The sequence below is a fragment of the Saccoglossus kowalevskii genome, chromosome 16, assembly GCF_978046115.1.
Source record: "Saccoglossus kowalevskii chromosome 16, keSacKowa6.1, whole genome shotgun sequence".
NCBI classification, from domain to species: domain Eukaryota; kingdom Metazoa; phylum Hemichordata; class Enteropneusta; family Harrimaniidae; genus Saccoglossus; species Saccoglossus kowalevskii.
Window position 1 is genome coordinate 28,846,098 of NC_140656.1, and position 18,794 is coordinate 28,864,891.

At 35.9% G+C, this 18,794-nt stretch overlaps 1 protein-coding gene and 1 long non-coding RNA gene across 2 annotated transcripts in view; both read left to right on the plus strand.

Moving 5' to 3' along the window:
• The first annotated feature begins 1,057 nt into the window (after positions 1 to 1,057).
• LOC144351813 (uncharacterized) lies at positions 1,058 to 1,867 on the plus strand. The gene is made up of 2 exons (XR_014926730.1): positions 1,058 to 1,252; positions 1,742 to 1,867. It is a non-coding gene; the product is annotated as an uncharacterized LOC144351813 (long non-coding RNA).
• A 3,584-nt stretch (positions 1,868 to 5,451) lies between these two features.
• LOC100368406 (uncharacterized) overlaps positions 5,452 to 18,794 on the plus strand; it is a 39,226-nt gene continuing 25,883 nt past the window's right edge. The window contains exon 1 of the mRNA XM_002731637.4: positions 5,452 to 5,592. The gene's annotated coding sequence lies outside the window, so the exon portion shown is untranslated. The remainder of the gene's footprint in view (positions 5,593 to 18,794) is intronic.

Consider the following 18,794-nt stretch of genomic DNA (forward strand, 5'->3'; position numbering starts at 1 on the left):
TTCAGAATGTAGCAGCGAGATTTTATCTTTAATTAATTGCATCGTGTTGTCTGTGAAATGTTAGTACGGTTTCAACAAGTGTGTAGACAAAACGTGTTAAATTTCATTTAAAAATGTCAGTACTCCTAACATAAAATGTCTCGAACTGGCTAGGACTCATTTAGGGGGGAAAATAAAAGATCACAGTCCCTCTAGATAGAGGGACTGTGAACAGATATAACGAACACATGTATGAAATTAGATCACATCATTTAGAATCATGGCACAATTAAGCAAAACAAACATTAATTAACTGTGTCATCAAAGATAAAGTTAGGACGATTTTTTTATTGAGAGATTAATCTAAGATGTGTGAAAAGCTTGGTCAATAAATCGGCTTTCAATGAACTACTGAAATTATTCTAATCGTCTTCAGGCTACACGAAGTACGGGCTAATCTCGCGTGTTTTCATAGACCATACCTCCATGCATCGACCCTTTTACGATTGCAGAATCAGCTCAAACGGTTGCTGGTTCCACAGTAGTGGTGCGCAAAGGGAAAAAGCTCTTCGATCATATGATTCATTAAAATTATGGAAGGTAGTAGTCCTACTTCCTCTACGTTGAAAAGGATAAAGTCTGAAAATGAAGAAAACTGCTTTTTGGCGCCTGATACTGTCATGTGTGATTCAACAAAAATTATTTATATGTGGAGTCACAGCAAGTTGTTGAGGGACTGTGGTGGAGTATTAAATAAGTGTTGATATTAACGACACGCACACAGCATTCATCGAGACAAAAAAAATAAAACAGGAAAACGTTCACGTTTAAGAGGTTCACGGGAACAACCGTAACTTAATCCCCTGCGCAAATATTAACACGAAACATATATGATCGTATTCTGCTATATCCCAATCTGATTAAAATCTGATGTAGTGTACGGGCTTTAATTATTTTGGCTATAAACTTATTTTAATTTTAATTTTTATTACTTTTGTTATTAATGCCCTTTTATTTTATTTTATTTTATTTTATTATTTTACTTTGATTTTGATTTTGTGATTTTTTTAATTCCGCCCTACCTACATCTGAGCCGATGCCTATGTAACGAGATTTCAACGAGACCCACTATCGACGATTTTAGTCAACGAATCACATACCTCCTTCTATAGCGCACATGATGACGTCACCGGGCGGAGTCGGGTGGCAAACACACTCAAATAAAATGGCGGATTATACCGACGTTAGCAACCGAGAATAACACGGCTTTTCGGTAAGTTTATCATTGTCAAATGCAACAAAAGTCATTTTTATGTTAATATTGTGGCTCGAATGGTTCGACTTTAAATCGTTATTTTGCATAGTTATTCTGGGAGTGACGATTTTGTTTCCGCCGTTTCGACCGGACACCAGTGTCTTTTTCCAGTCGCCTGCCCTGGAGACGGGTGATGTTTTGTTGAAGATCGGGCCAACATCGTCTACGGTATTGAAACCGTAGCCGTAAATATTCATCAAATTGTATCATCATTTTGTACATTATACAATAACTCTTTATTAAAGTAATTGAGCTGATTTGGAATAAAATATTTTTTATTGGAACACATCGCAATTGATCAGGAAATATTTGTTTGCTCCAATTTTCTGCGTCGATGCCGTGGGCCGGTGACCGTCATACAATTTAAAATCAGTTTGCATTGTTTACTATAGCTGTTTACAGTGTTCTAATCATTACGATTTACTTATTTTTTTGCTTCCATTCTAGATAATTATGCTCAGTGATGTAAAATTGAAGCGATGACTGAATGAACGAACCTTGGTTGGCGAAGATGTATCTGGAAGTGTACACATTTGTTGGAAGTGAAAAAAATATTCAATGTAATGACAAAAATTGTAAAATGCTGTGGAATTTCTTTTGCAAATAAAAATATACTAGCAATTTTCTATTAATGGTTTATTCAAGTGGGCAAAATATAATGTACAGAAAGATTGCCCGTAGTATCGCTACACTGAAAAGTACGCAACCGACAGCCTGTATAAAAGGGGGGCTGTGATTGGCTGTTACTTATGCGAGATTTGAACGGGACTTACATAGGCGTCGGATCAGATGTAGGTAGGGCAGAATTAAAAAAAAATCACAAAATCAAAGTAAAATAAAAGGGCAGTAATAACAAAAGTAATAACAAATAAAATTATAGCCACAATAATTAAAGCCCGTACACTACATCAGATTTTAATCAGATTGGCTATATCCCAGCTTTCTGTAAACGTATATACATGTATTACCATAGCTACTAGCGAGGAAAGTCCTAATCTCAACTAAACTATTACTTGCGTTTCCACTCTCGCTAACTAAAGTGCGGAAAAATTCCATTTCAGTTTATTTGTATGTTTGTTATTTATTTTTTAGTGCATTTTCAAATGAAAAATGGCCGGCAGTCGGCCATCTTAGATCGGGGGAACAAAATCATTGCACGTGCATATGTCACAAATAAGGTATTACATATACGTAAAATATGAAAAAGAATCGGTCCAAGGATGTCTGAGATACAGGTCCGGGCGCACATACGCACTCGCACACGCATCTTATATTTCCTCTTTGTCACATTATATTTTCACAAATCCAGTGTCCTCACGCAATTTACTATACTTTGAATAAAATAGCGGGTTTATATCTGTAAACCCACAATTTCTCGCAGTGTTTATAATACTTGTGTATATACTAGTTCTACGTCTAGCCATGTAAACGTAAGCGCGGACCAAATGCGTTGTTTATATTACATGTAATCTACTCAAAATTGTATCGTCTGCGTGTTTATAATGGATGTATGTGTTGTCATGACAAAATAATTCTTCGACAGTACATGTCTCCATTGTTGTCAATGGTGACGTGTTCAATTTGACGCAGGGAAAATGTTGTTATAGGTGCGGGTCGTCCAGATGGTCCAGTTTAATACAATTTATTAAACATGACATGTTCATTTATAACAATGTTATTGCAAATTATAGAGGCATAGCTATACCACATACTACTATAGGTATAGGAGTCTATACCAAGCTGTCTGGGGATAATTTTCACGCGTATAATAAACGAAATAATAACAATTATAATGTTATATCCAAACACCATTTCTGTTTCGGAAAAAATTGTTGTACGACAGGCAATATACGTACATGTACTTGTATTCTGAAAACAATAATCAACAAATATCCGATATGTAACACAACGATGTAGATCGTTTGGAACTAGCCACAGAAAATAATGAACTTCAAAAACTATATGTATGTTTCGCCGATCTACAGCAGCAGATCTCGCCCCTCATGCAAAATGTCGTACTGCAGCCTCTGGTGATGGTTGTCTGAGCATGGAAGGTACTAACTACCATCTATGGTCTGAGGAACAGAACAGTTCTCTTCAAAGACAGGTGTAAAACAAGGCTGTAATCTGAGCCCAAGTATGCTGTTTAAAAATGTATTGACCTTTCCGATATCTTTAATCCAACTAAATGTCACCCAAGATTACGACAAGCAAATAAATACAAACATAGAATCAAAACCGCTCAATGACAAACTAGAAGACCTATTTAAAATGCACTGCAGGGATGAAATAATTAATGACTCCGCTAAAAAAAAGAAGAATTAAACTTAACACCTGTCAAAAATAGGTTGACATATGTCTCACCACAATAGAAAATATAGATCGTCGAGATAGCCCTAGTAAGTTGCGACTAAGCGATCATTGGATCATAGAACCTGCCAGACAAACAAACCTCAGAGAAAGAAAGGATATATCTCATGTTCAAAACACAAAGTGGAAAATGAACTACATTTTATAAATATGTCACTTATACTTAATTATTTAAAGAAACACATGTCCATAACATTCTTTGCTAGTCTAAACAATCAATTAAAATTATAATGATAGTGAAAAACAATAACACTGATTTACTCGTTGCACACTCTTGTCTAAATTGATACAAACAATAATAATATTTAACTGGGGCAGTGTCACCGGGGAAATTTCGTCTCTGCCCCTATATCAGCAGCAACACCTCGCAATTTGAGTTTTTCATGTCAATTTAATGTCTAGTATTTTATATCATTTCTTTTCTTAGGGCTCGAAATATATTTAATAGGCTATTGGAATTGCTTTATGTATTTTCCGTCAGTAGATGTGATTGCCTAGTATGATTGTATTTTAAACATTGTTATTCTTTCTATATTGTGTTGTATTTTGTATTTATTTGTTTTCTTGTCTTGCATTTGATTGTCCAACTTATGTACAACCAATTTAATTCCTTGTTTCAATAAACATACTACATGTAATTGCTATGTTTATTTCCAGCACGTGTCTCACCTCCGACTGTGTAGGCTGCCCCCAACGACTGCGTGTTCACATCACGAGTGCTTCATCTTGAAAATTTAAAATATTTTTTTATTCCAGCCTAATGAGGTCAGGAACGTAAATAAACCCGTGTGAGTGATGATGTAAGTGCATATGAACAAAATGATACGTAGTTTAGCAGGTTATAATGGCTAATCTGCTTGGACAGCGTAGTACAATAATGTCGGGGTGATTTGTACCGTTAGTATCACCATTAAAAGCTCCAACAGAAAGCCTTTTTTTTTGCCTTCACTTAGTTTTGTGCTATTTCTAAGTTGTCTGTTGTTTTTTCCATCGTGAATTTGCTGTAACTTTTGTTTTCAACATTGTGAAATATTTCCCCCAAAGATTTAGGCGCGTAAAACTTGTGTGTTTATGTGATTTTTTACCCATGTAATTCTGCAAACAAGTGTCTAATTCTAATTCATATACTAATTTTCATGTTTTTTTTTCTTCCATTCTTAGTTACATTTATTCAATGTTTTATTCATGATTTTGGTGGAGTGAACTGAACTTCAGTTTTGCTTTGTCCTAAACAATAACATTAGCTTATGTATTTTTTCTAGTTCTATATTATGTATTTAATGTGCGTTGCGTGAAGTATTATTTCTGTTTTTGTTTTACAACCATAAAATTACGCTCTGTAGTAGATTTTCGTGTTGAATAAATTTATTATTATTATTATTATTATTATTATTATTATTATTATTATTATTATTATTATTATTATTATTATTATTATTATTATTAATATTATTATTATTATTATTATTATTATTATGACATATTATTATTATTATTATAATGCCTCGGCACTGAGTCCTAATTTTCAAAATGCTTTTTTACGGAGAAAATCACCACAAGCATCTCAAAACAATCTATAATTATGAAATACGCAGCCAGAGTTATCTATACAACGCATAATTGTTTCGAAATATCCCAGAGTGTTCTGCGATCGTTTTCCCGGGACGTTTTCAACGTATGTTTATTCGCTCAACAGAATGATGATGACATCATTGCAATGCCGAATCTCGCTTTGCTCTGCGTGAATTCCTGCGTGACCAAGGCCATCGTTTAATGCATTGCACATGCGCAGTTTAACCTAACTCGGTCATCTTGCACGTGTATGTAACTATGTTGACGCAGTTCTCATCGAATTATCCCGTGCTACGATCAGTTCTGCCCTGGACATCGGGACATATTGCTACCTCCTTCGGTTATCAACAATTTAAGTGAGTTGTATGATATTTTATTAATTAGAAGTTGTTTAAAAAGCGCATTTCTTCTGGCTTCTTTTGCGTGCCATATTGACTATTTGGAAAACCACGTGTCGCGGAACTTGACTGCAGTGGATATTTTTTTTACTCAACACGTTGTGAACCCTGCATTATATTTATTCGACGTTCCCGTGTTCCATTTTCACTCTGTTCAGAGTAAATTCCACTTTTAGTTATTGTACACTTGTTGTCAATGCACGCATGGTCGTATTTTTGTAAACAATATGCGTGCTTTCGTATGCAAATTCGGGCAACATACGTACAAATGAGGGAATTAAAAAATATCGGCTGATAATATTTTACTGACGAAACTTTCATAAATTTCTTCGTTATAAATTGTTATCTTCGCGTCTCATCAATACCAGTTTTACGTTGTACTGTTTTGATGTTGAAGCCGGTTCAAAGGTCACACAAATTAAATACGCGCATTGGCACAGATCCCATGCTATAGTATGGTTTATAGTACAATAAGTATTGCGCAACTATTTAAAATATATTTTGGATGCATGTCATAATCAGTGGACTATTAACATGGTTCTGAGTGTGTAAAGAATATCATTTGGAATGTACTGGTTGCATAAAATCCACTGCAACACAAATTCATTATAATACAGAAAATCAAAATTCACATTTGTTCAAATCGTGTTATATAAAGGTGATCTCTTCTGATCAAAATCATCAGGTTTTGAGTTTGGGGAGCTTATTTTAGCAGCTAACAAGGGACACTACTTATTTTGAAATTTAATTAAATGATGCACCCTCTCATCAGCCATTAAGCGTGCATGTAATCTACACATTTTTTCTGCAAAAATATGCAATGGTCAAAGTTGAAATCAAGGAGCAATAAAAAAGAAACAATTTCCATATTCATTCATACCCTAGCACTACTTTTACAGTTGACTGGTCATATCGTATTTGCTCTATTAGTACCACAAGCATTTGCGGGTCAAATCTTGAGTGTCTAGTATAAAAAAATATAATATTTAAATGATCCAGTACATAATAATGATGTATTAGATTACATGCACTTCTATTAGAGATGTACTTCTAATAGAGCAAATACAGTAATACTGATTTCTGATGAATATGTTAGTTAATAGGGCAGTTATTAATCTCTTCGAATGCTGCTGCTTGGTGTTGTGGGCATATCTGTCTGTCTGTTGATTAAAGTGTTATCTGTCATCCTATATTTGTGCTCGCCTCGGTTAAATAAAAAGCCGTTGGAATAAATTGATAGCCTATCTGATGGCCTTCCAACATGAATACATCTGTCTGATTGGAGAGGCCATTTTCTACACTGTGTATTTATCTACTGTAAAATCTGTATTAGAAGCCACATCCCTAATATAAGTCGCATCCATTTTTTTTGGTACAATTGAGTACCAAACATTCACCATTTCTCAAATGTGTAGATGCTCTAATAGAAGTTGCAAGTCCTCTGTGGAACTGTATCATTTTAATAGAAACCGCAACTTCTAATACAGATTTTACAGTATTAACAATTTTCAAGTTGCATCAAGTACATTGGGCTAGCTGAATAATGGTTGAAAGGGAAATGCTCAATCCTATGGATTGTACCAAAGAATCATAAAATGCTATTTATGTTGTTTACAAAGTTAATCAATCTTTTGTTATCCATTGTAATTTTAATCCAGAAAGTTAAATTTGTTGCGAGATTAAGCTTACCTGGAAGTACCCCTTTAACCCCCTTTTAGCCAATATATATTTTGTGTTATCCTACCGACACCATAAAAAACCTTGTGAAAATAGAGGGCATTTTTGCCTGATACCTTAAAATACCATAGCCATTTTTGCACATTGTCTCTTTTGGTTTTACATCTCCCGAACTTTAGATTATGGAATATTCTTACAACTTCTTGTATGCATTATATCTATTATGATGTCCTTTATGTATTATACTACTTTTATGAAGTACACGAAAGGTATTTTTCTAGTCATCACTAAAAAATCACACATGGCTTTTTATGGATTGGGCCATATTGCTGTTGGTATGGATTTATGGTTTATTATGGTATCAGCTATTATGGACATTATGGCTTTTATGGTAAAATTTGTTACACTTGGATTGAATATGGTAATTTATGGCATTTTATATGATACTTGATTGTGAAATGGTATATTATGGCTTCAGATTTAAAATTTTATGGTAATATATGGTGTCGGAGTTCACTAAACCATGTGTTACTATACCATCAAGATTTCATTAAAATTTGATACACAGGTGCAAATCTGTTTAGACTAATGACATATTTTTGCTTCTATCTGTTCAGACGTTTTTGTTTATCATATTCATACTTAGTTTTTCTTTAGCCAAAATAAATCAGTGGTCAAACTGTAGAAATGTTCATTTCTTTTGATAAACAAATTCTTCTAGTGCCGCTAGTCTATAAACAAATGAAGATCATTAACATTTTCAAAATGACAGCTATTTTAGCCCATAAAAAGGTTACTACACGGGCAGTACATGTAAATGATAAATTTGTTGACATCATTTTGAGTTTCAAAATTATTCAGAGTTTAACAGAATTTGATTGTCGCATTTAGGTAATTATATTTTCTCAAATAAAAACCTGAAGCCATATTTTACCATAACATGGTATTTTATGGTCCAATGATTTCCTTTCCCAAGCTATAAAAACCCATATTGTCTGGAAGAATACTTATTCCTTCTGAAACCATAAAGTACCATATTTTGTGGTCCAGAGGTTATGATAAAATAAACATGCATTCCCCAAACCATATTTTACCATAACATGGTATTTTATGGACCAATGATTTCCTTTCCCAAGCCATAAAAACCCATATTATCTGGCTGAGTACTTATTCCTTCTGAAACCATAAAGTACCATATCTGTAATTATTACTGTAGCCATATAATGTCATAAGATAAATGCCTTGCGTTCTGCACAATCTGAACGCATAAAATACCATATAATTAATTTTAGACTGGAAACGCCCCAAGCCATACAAAACCATATTTTGGGGGGTAACATTTTTTTGGACCCCCCAAATTCAAATTCTCAAGTAGCATAGTTACTTGATAAACCATGACTTACTCTTTTTATCTTAATTAGCATATTTTTGTAACCCTCCTCTAATCGTACAATTTAATTTATGTGTCTGAATTTCATGAAATGAGAAGACAATATTCTATTCTAAATGGAAAACCAAGTTTAATGTCAATTTGATTACTTAAAAGGCAGTACTTGACAATTGAAATTGGTTGAAATTACACAAAAAGTCTTGGCTAGTTAGTGTGAATTGTATGCTGGGAAAATAGGTGTTCATTTTTCACATGGTATTTTATGGCGTCGGTAGGAAGAGGGTTAAAGGTGATGTTTACCTGAATAACAGTCAGGGTTCTCCCCAGAAAAAATGCATAGCGCCGGGGCTAATTTGCATAATAATTTGCATATCATTTACATATCTTTCCTTCATTGATTAACAGAACTTATTTACAATTATGAATATTAGTGAGCTCAGTCACAGGGCAAATGTTTTTTTTATTGGAATCAACACATTATGTTTCACAATTTAGAAGAGTTTGAAACATTCTCGAAATACAAATGCTGCAGACTAAAAACAAACACAAATACATTATTGTTGCAATTTAATTGTTTTGTAAAACGTTGAAGGAAACGCATTCAAAACGTTAAGCCAGATTTATGTTCACGAATCTCATAATTTTATTCACTCCAAAAACATTCTCCTTCAAAAAATCGATCACGTAATTAATTGACGTATTGTTGTAATTTATTATTCGTACCATCAACTTCTAAAACGTTTACAATTACAGTAATGAGCGAACAAATAAAGCTTCAAAACGATCATCAAAGTTACGACGTGACATAACTTACTTGGCCATGTTATACACCAGTTATAGCAATAATTCCTCAACAAATTTTACTTCTTTTTTTTTTTTGATATGAAATGTAAGTAAAATCAGACTTATTTTTATCGGGAGCGATTATTTTTGATCACTTGATCGCTTCGGTAAAAAAAAAACAGACCCGCCATGATGTTTGTGAAACATTAGCATGTGTCCTTTGACCCGATGGGTCAAGAATTCCATTAACCAATCAAAATGCCGCATGGTAATGCCGGTAGAACCCGAAGTTTTCCGAATGGTAGTGAGCATAAAAATTACATTGCGGAAGTAAAGCGATGTCGTAGCACGATGTGTTGGCATCGATTTCAATTGAAAACTGCATGACAGCTTTCGAAAGAGGTGATTTGCAATTTTTAAAAGGTAAATTAGGTCTTGAAAGAATAGTTTTTACATGATTCGCAATGATAACAGTTCAAATGTATTTTACCAAATCACGCAATAAACACGTTGTTTTTTTCTTGAGTAGCGTGAACTGATCGTGAACTCCGATTTGACCATGTTATATCGAGGTGGAATTGATTTTGAAATAATTTTAGCTTTAAATCTAAAGACTGTGTCTATCGCAGAAAGTATTTACTTACAAACAAAGAGGTGCTAATTCCACAAATTTGACTAGCCGCTACGTATCGTGCGACTAGGTCTATTGTTTATAAATTATAATCCACGACTGGCAGGATGCGTGTCGGTCGGTACTTAATTATACCAACAATCAGACAATAGTCCTCGTCGGAAGCATTTCCGTGGTGGTCACTAATTTTGAGTGACGGTCGGGGCCGACCGGCGTGGCGAACAAAGCTTTTTCACATCTGATATTGGCATGTTAAATATGAAATCAAGCGCCGAGGTGGGAACACGTAGCGCCGAGGTCCCAAGTGAAGCGCCGAGATTCACAGGTATAGCGCCGCGGACCTCAGCGCTAAAAAGCCCTGGGGAGAACCCTGACAGTGTTTATATCATGGCCTGATCTTTAAAATAAAAAACATCAGCTTCTCATCAATGCTTGTAAAAAATGGTTCAATGTTCAATTGAAGAAGTGTCGTGTTCGGCATACTTTTATTATCATTTTGATGTTATCAGGATACCAAAAATGAAAAAAAAATCTAGATATGAATTTGTTGTTGAAATCTGTGTACATTAATTGTCTTTAAATACATTAATTTTTAGCTGATACAGATACTAATTTCTCAAAAAAATATTTAACGAGTTTAATTGTAGCTTGGTTCATCAATGATATGGAATACTCAAACAATAGATATACAATCAAATTCATTACATTTGTTAAAACATTTCTCCTGTAGTTAGTATTATCCACATCAATTCTGTGAATTACTTTGAACATCTTACAGAGGCTTTTTTATAGGCTATTCTTAAATTTGTAATTACTTACTGTATTTCAAAAACTAGAACTAAATCTCGATCATGCCTGGGCAAATTACATTCAAACTTCACACGCACACACCCACGTGTACATGAACACGTGCACAAATACACACATGCGCAAGAATGCATCAAAATCTACCATTCGCAGCCGGATTATTTCATTCAAATTTGTTCCATACTTAGATCATTTTTGTTTTAATGAAGGCTGACATGCCTTGACTGATCATGTTACATGTGTACATCATGTCACACATGTATTTATTTCACAATTTAACTCAAAATGGCCGTTTGGCAGCCGTTTTAGGACTCAAAATACAGAATTAATGAATCGCACATGCGTACTAGCTCATACAAGTGTCAGTCATACCTACCAGCAAGAATGTCTCCCTGAGATGTAATCTACTATCGTAGTAACCACGCCAATTGACACATTTGCAATTGCATGATTTTTGTTTTTCTTTCACCCATAATTCTTTTTTCTTTGGGATAATCGATGTTTAGCTCCTCATCACCAATGAACTGATTTCCAATGACTTTTCCATTTTAAATTCTTCATGATTCCAATGAACCTCAGCATATGTTTAAGTTTTAAATAAGGAAAGTCTGTTATTATAGAATTCATGTGATTCTTACTAGATTTAAAAAAAAAAATTGAGGATGTATTTATGTCACTGAAATGTCAAACGTGTGCAATCAGGCTGTGTAAATTGACCTTATTTTAATACGATCCAAAGAGTGTTGTGGCCTATTATTTGAGCCAATGTGTAATGACCTAAAAGGTGCTGTAGCCCATTATTTGAGCCATTGTGTAGATCCAAAAGGTGCTATGGCCCATTCTTTTAGCCAGTGTATGGAGTGACCAAAGGGTGCTGTAGCCCATTTTTTGAGCCCAGTGTGTTGTGACCCAAAGGGTGCTGTGACCCAATCTTTGAGCTAGTGTATGGAGCGACCCAAAGGGTGCTGTAGCCAATTCTTTGAGCCTAGTGTGTTGTGACCCAAAGGGTGCTGCAGCCAATTCTTTGAGCCTAGTGTGTTGTGATCCAAAGGGTGCTGCAGCCAAAGCCAATTCTTTGAGCCTAGTGTGTTGTGACCCAAAGGGTGCTGCAGCCAATTCTTTGAGCTAGTGTGTTGTGACCCAAAGGGTGCTGTGATCCATTCTTTGAGCCAGTGTGTTGTGACCCAAAGGGTGCTGTGGCCCATTCTTTGAGCCAGTGTGTTGTAACCCGAAGAGTGCTGAAGCCAATTCTTTGAGATAGTGTGTTGTGACCCAAAGGGTGCTGCAGCCAATTCTTTGAGCTAGTGTGTTGTGACCCAAAGGGTGCTGAAGCCAATTCTTTGAGCTAGTATGTTGTGACCCAAAGGGTGCTGCAGCCAATTCTTTGAGCTAGTGTGTTGTGACCCAAAGAATGCTGTCAGTGTTATCCCCAGGCTCAGAGGCACGCATGGCGGTCTAATTTGCATACTAATTTGCATGCTAATTTGCATATTTTTCAGGATTCACTCTCACAAAAACAAACATACAAGACAGTATTAAAATGTATGAGAGACTTTATTTAAATTACATAATACTTTACATAATATACCATAATTTGACAAGATCGTCATTTAATGTGAACTGTTCCATAAAACTTAGTCTAAACTAATCCTTCTGACTTTGTTGTGCTCCAAACATTGGTTGCCTTACTGTAGTTAAACTCGTCATAGACGTGCTTTGAGCATTAACTGCACAACATTCCTAGTGGGAAAAAATGAAAAATAATAAAAAAAAACAATGAGGATTGAGGTTCAAATAAATGTAAACATAACGATTGAATTGTGCCACGATCGGGAACCCAGTGCCGTATGGATAGCATTTCGTCTGCAAAACATGATGTTTACATGTTGGTTTTGTCAGGTCAACGACAAGGAGACTCGGGAATTTCGAGGAAAAAAACACGAGGTCACTATTCAATTAAAATTAAAACGTAACGATAGAATTATGTATACAAATCGGGATTCCATCGATCATAGCGCGTGATGATAGCAGCTGTCGTTCGCAAGACGTTGACAGGCCGCCATCTTGGAAATACCTACACAGGTCGACATGTGACCGGAAGATTACAAAATTCGATTTTTTTTTTGCTTGGACAAATTATAACATACGCGTACCCATTAATCTATGAAGATATCCATAAATAATCTAAAAAAAGTTGACAGTAACGAGTGATGTTTTTTTTTTCATGTCGTGTCTATACCAGCCTCGTGTCTAAGATGTTGATTGAAATCGGTGTAGGCCTACCATGTTCGGTGTTCTTACGATCGGCAAAACATACACACACTGGCATTTTATTTCTAAAATTACGAAATCTTACCTGAACAATTGACCTTAACCAGGGAAATGTCTTTTTCCACGATTCATCAAAACCAGCCTCACGCCGTTTCCGTGTTTCTACACGCTTCCGTTTCTGTGCTGTGCTAGCGGTGATTGTACGTTTTAGCCCGGGCGGCATCACCTAATTTTCCTTTACATGTTTAGTCGTATAGATCTCGGTGTTTGCAACTTGAGTGACCATTTGTTCCCCATTGACAGCGTCTGTACTTCACACGTGTTTAACAATGGGACTGTTTAATTCGTCTCGGCAAGTTCAAACCGCCGCGGCGTAGACGGTGATAATTTATGCAGTGCTACGTGTGAGCGGGTCAAAAAGATGTAAACAATGCATCCTATTAGCATGGCGGTGAAGTTGTAAGCATGGCGGTCCGAGCCCAAGCGTGGCGGCCGGGTCGCCAAGCATGGCGGTACCGCCATGCTTTGTTCTATGTGGGGAGAACACTGGCTGTGATCCATTCTTTGAGCTAGTGTGTTGTGACCCGAAGGGTGCTGTGGCCCATTCTTTGAGCCAGTGTGTTGTGACCCAAAGGGTGCTGAAGCCAATTCTTTGAGCTAGTGTGTTGTGACCCAAAAGGTGCTGAAGCCAATTCTTTGAGCTAGTGTGTTGTGACCCAAAGGGTGCTGCAGCCAATTCTTTGAGCTAGTGTGTTGTGACCCAAAGGGTGCTGCAGCCAATTCTTTGAGCTTGTGTGTTGTGACCCAAAGGGTGCTGAAGCCAATTCTTTGAGCTAGTGTGTTGTGACCCAAAGGGTGCTGTGATCCATTCTTTGAGCTAGTGTGTTGTGACCCGAAGGGTGCTGTGGCCCATTCTTTGAGCCAGTGTGTTGTGACCCAAAGGGTGCTGTGGCCCATTCTTTGAGCTAGTGTGTTGTGACCCAAAGCGTGCTATGGCCCATTCTTTGAGCCAGTGTGTTGTGACCCAAAGGTTTCTGTGACCCATTCTATGAGCTAGTGTTGTGACCCAAAGGGTGCTGTGGCCCATTCTTTGAGCCAGTGTATGGAGTGATCTGAATGTTTTGAGAAGTCACATACAATGTATATTGCTCACAATTAGTATCCGGCATCTATATTATAAACTAACAAGAATCCTGGATTTGGAATTCAAAATTCAGACTTATTGGTGTTCAGCTAGTTCCTCATTATGGTATTTTTTGTGGTATATTTTAAATATACAGCTAAATTTATCGCTACATACCTTTACATTTTAGAGCTTAGTTTTACAGTGGTATTTTAAGAAATGTTATGTTTAGGAATGTGTTTTTTAAAAATGGTAGTTGGAATTAGAACACTGTACCAGAAGAATTGATGTAGATTGATGTTTGGTCAGAATCACTGTCTGTGTCTTAGTCTGTGTGTATGTGTACGTATAAGCATTTATATTTTTGGTACTGCACTCAAATCCTATTGCTTCTTCACTGTTATTTTTAGCTCCGCTGTAGACTTTGTTGAGCGGAGGTTATCATACGAGTGATTGCATGTTGTCGTCTGTGTCAACTTTTTACTTTTTTAGCTTCTTCTTGAAAACTGCAGTTGTTAATGCTTTATACTTGTGTACCTTGGGCAGATCTCTCTCAGATTTGTTCATTTTGCTATGATATCTTTAATTCTCTAATTTTGATGAATATTTTTTGTCATTTTATAGGGAAAAGTGATATTTTTAGACTTTGTTAAAAACTGCAAGACTGATTTCTTTGATATTATACATATAGGTACTACAGGTAGTCCTCTCTCAGATTAGTTCATTTTCTAATGATATCTTCAGTTCTTTAAAGTGCCTGTGAAATGTCTATTTTCTCGTATAAAATCATTCATTGGTACATCAGTATTATTAAATTTTTATGTTTCTAAGCAAAAGTAATTTTTAAGCGAAAAAAATGTGTTTTAAACTTGGTCCAAGGCAAATTTATTTTTGTGAATTTTAAAACGAGCCTCCTCATTAACTTCTCATTTGAATACATAAACTCCCCTTGTGACGTCAGAAGAGGAACTTGCTGGGTAGCTTGCGTTGCAGATACATGTAAATAAGGCAAACTTCTTGTACAGTTTTTTACTCTTTGACTAAATTGTTACTTATGTACTTGTTTGTCAATGACGAATGGTCCATAATGAACACATAGTATCAATTTTGTCGCATAGTGTAGTGTAGCTGGGCACCGTAATCGTCACCGGTGCACGTTTGTACACTGGGCCCCGGCAAACAACATTCAACACCAATTCCTGTACAATTCAGAAACTTTTAGCCTGCGAAAATGAAAACAATTAGCACTGTGTAAGGGCTTATCTAATGTTTCGATTTCCCATCACTGTCAAAATTATTGCTAAAAAAGTACATAACACGAATTAAACGGTCCCTATAAAGCCATATTCAGGATCGCAAAAAACGTCAAATCAACCAAACCTTTTCTTGTTGCTTTCAAGGATTTTGTCCACTGATGTCGCACCTTCGGATCAATTGGAAATGTGTAAATACTTGCACTATGGCTATACGTATTACTGCATCCGCCCACAACACAACGTTTAACCATCATAAATGTTTGTTGTGAAAACAACTTCTAATCAAAGAAAGCTTAGAAAGAACTCCCATGTGCTGAGAGTATTGGAGACACATTAAATATAATTCGAAATTACTTAGCTGAAAAGTAATTATGCAAATCAGAAAATTAATATGACCAGATTTGAGTGTAAAACTAATGAGGTCTGCGCAATGTAACAGCAAATCTATGTCTCCAAGTTTAATTGAAATGTGATTAGAACCAAAAAATTATGAATTATTATGCTTATTAGGGAATTAATATGAACAGATTTTTACCCCAAACTAATTAGGTTTGTACATTGTCCTAGAGCATCTTTGTACTAAGTTTCATTGAAATGGAATAATTAGTACCGTGAAAACTCCAAAATTTCGACCCCCCTAAAAATTCGAACGCCTATTTATTTGCCGGGTTTCGGTATTTTATTTACCTCCAAATTTTCGACTGCACTAAAAATTGCCGACTCATTCTTATTCAGAAATTTCGACCAGTTTTAGTTTTCCCCCAAACGAAAAAAAAACCGATGTGAGCGTTCAAACGGGACCTTCCCCGAAGGCATGAATCCGGGTTTCTGATTGACTGAGAGATTTTTATTTTATTAGTAACGAAAATATAATCTAAATAAACGAAGTTTCAAATAAAAACGAACACAAAAATCTCGGCATGCTGAGTTTCTTAATTGTTGATTATTACTGTACTCAGTAGTGATTATAATAATGTACACAAAATAAATTTGTTGAATGGTTATGAAATACAAATAAAAGTCAACTTAGTTTCATCGTAAGCGAATGATTCCGGTCTCGTATAAACGTTTGATGCTGTAGGATATCCGCCATGTGTTCTTAGGTCAAATAGCAGTGTTCGAAATACTCGGGTGCACACTGCACTATGCACATAGGTTATTAGCTAGTGCAAGTAAACTCAAAATCCAATGTGCACGCTGTGCATGTAGAAATTAACACAACATTTTCTCATTATATTCACTAAGCCTAAATTAGTTTCAACCAATATTGTAAAAAAACTCAAAAGCACAAGTGAAAAAAATCAAATTCGTCCGTGATCGCATCGTTCGTGAACGCATCGATCGAGAAACCGGAAGTAAATTGGTAGCTTACTCGCGTACATTGTGAGAGTACTTTGGGTCTCGCGTGACCTCAGAACAGCATACAGATTTGCGCATGCTCGGTAGTCACGTGTCATTCGGTTTGTATACAATCATGTCAAAACAACGAAGCCTTTTCGAGTGTGGGCTATTGACATCGTTACAAAAATCTGAGACGGCTGAATGCCCAGTATCTCAAGCAACAAAAAATGATCCCAATAATGGAAATATTTCTGAACAAGGTGTAGTACTTGGACACGTTTCTACCACTGAAGGAAATATTGAATCTCAGCAGAGCACGAGTGCGGCATCATGTGTCAACATTGGGGGCCGCGACGCAAGTACTTCGTTTGACTCAGTGATTGAGTCGCCACCCACTAAGAAAAAAAAGTTTATCGTTTTCAACAGACGTGGCTTCAAGAGAAAAAATGGCTAATATTCGATGAAAAAAATAACGTAATGTTTTGTGATGTTTGTCAGAAGTTTGACCACAGTGGAAAGGTAAAAACATTTCGCACACAAGGGTGTAATTCCTTTCGTTTACATGTTTTAAATGGTCATGAAAATACAAGTAACCATGTCCAGGCTGTATTATCAAAGCAAGTCAAGGAATGTAATCACATCACATTTGTTCCTGACAATGCAATTGACTAGTGGTTTCAAAATAGCAAAACAAGCAGAAGACCCCAAAAAAGACGATATGGATCTCGGGTACCAGAAAATGAGGCTGCATGGTCTGATGACGACGATCTTATAAAGAAACTTTAAACTTTATTAAAACTTTAAAAGTGGTGCATTTCACAAGTTGGTGCAGGTAAATTTCAAGTTCAATATGCACACTGTGCATGCAGGTAAAAAATTCTAATTCAATCCCTGAATAGGTCAAATCGCTAATTAACCAATCAAAAAGCTGGATGATGCCAACGTGTTCAAATTACCATAGCTTATTTAAATATGTTAATGTTATTGAACGCAATGCGGAAGAGATTGATGTTGTAGTACGATATTTTGGCTTGGATTTTGATGCGAAAACGGCATGATTTTTTTTAAATAAAAAAATTAGTTGTTTTTAAAAAATAAACTGGTCATCTGAAGAATAATTTAACATTGTTCACAGTGATAACAGCTCATTCTCGAAAGGAAGTTTACCCGCTCACGCTAGTCACGATAAAAATCATACACGTGTACTCTTGAATAGACAAACGTCAATGACTACGGTAAAACTTACTCTATTTTAGCCGGCAGGATTGATTGAAATGTCCGAAAAATGACGCCAAAATACACCTTAAAAGTCCCATTTTATTTTCTTAAATCCCATTTTATTTTTTAATCCAAGGGCGAATTTACGGCAGAATTTGGTCCCTCAAATAAGGGACACGTGAGCTTTGATTCTAACCGGATACATTGCACTGGGTCGGGGAGATCGTTTGCTAAACTTCCATGTATCTTTTGTCCAATGGGTACCTGTACTTCGAACATTCGCAAGTTTTCCTAGGTAGTGCGAGACAGCTTTGTCTTTTGACCTATTAGTTTTGTGCTGACCTCTTCTCCGCCTCTTGATGTTTTGTTTTGCTTGTCATAATACTCACTGATTGATGATTTTGAGTTACAACTCGGCCACGACCTTTGCTTTTACCGTGAAACATGAGGAAGTTTACGTCAATTGACGGACATTGCATTTTTTAAAAACTAATGAAGCACACTGTCTATCATCCCCATTTTTTCATTTGCTGATTTCTATTCTGAAAAATTCGACCGTCCGAAAATGCACCTTGATTTTGACTCTAAAAACACGTCACATTTCTAACACCAATTATTTAAAACCGGTCGAAATTTTGGAGTTTTTACGGTACTTTAGATATC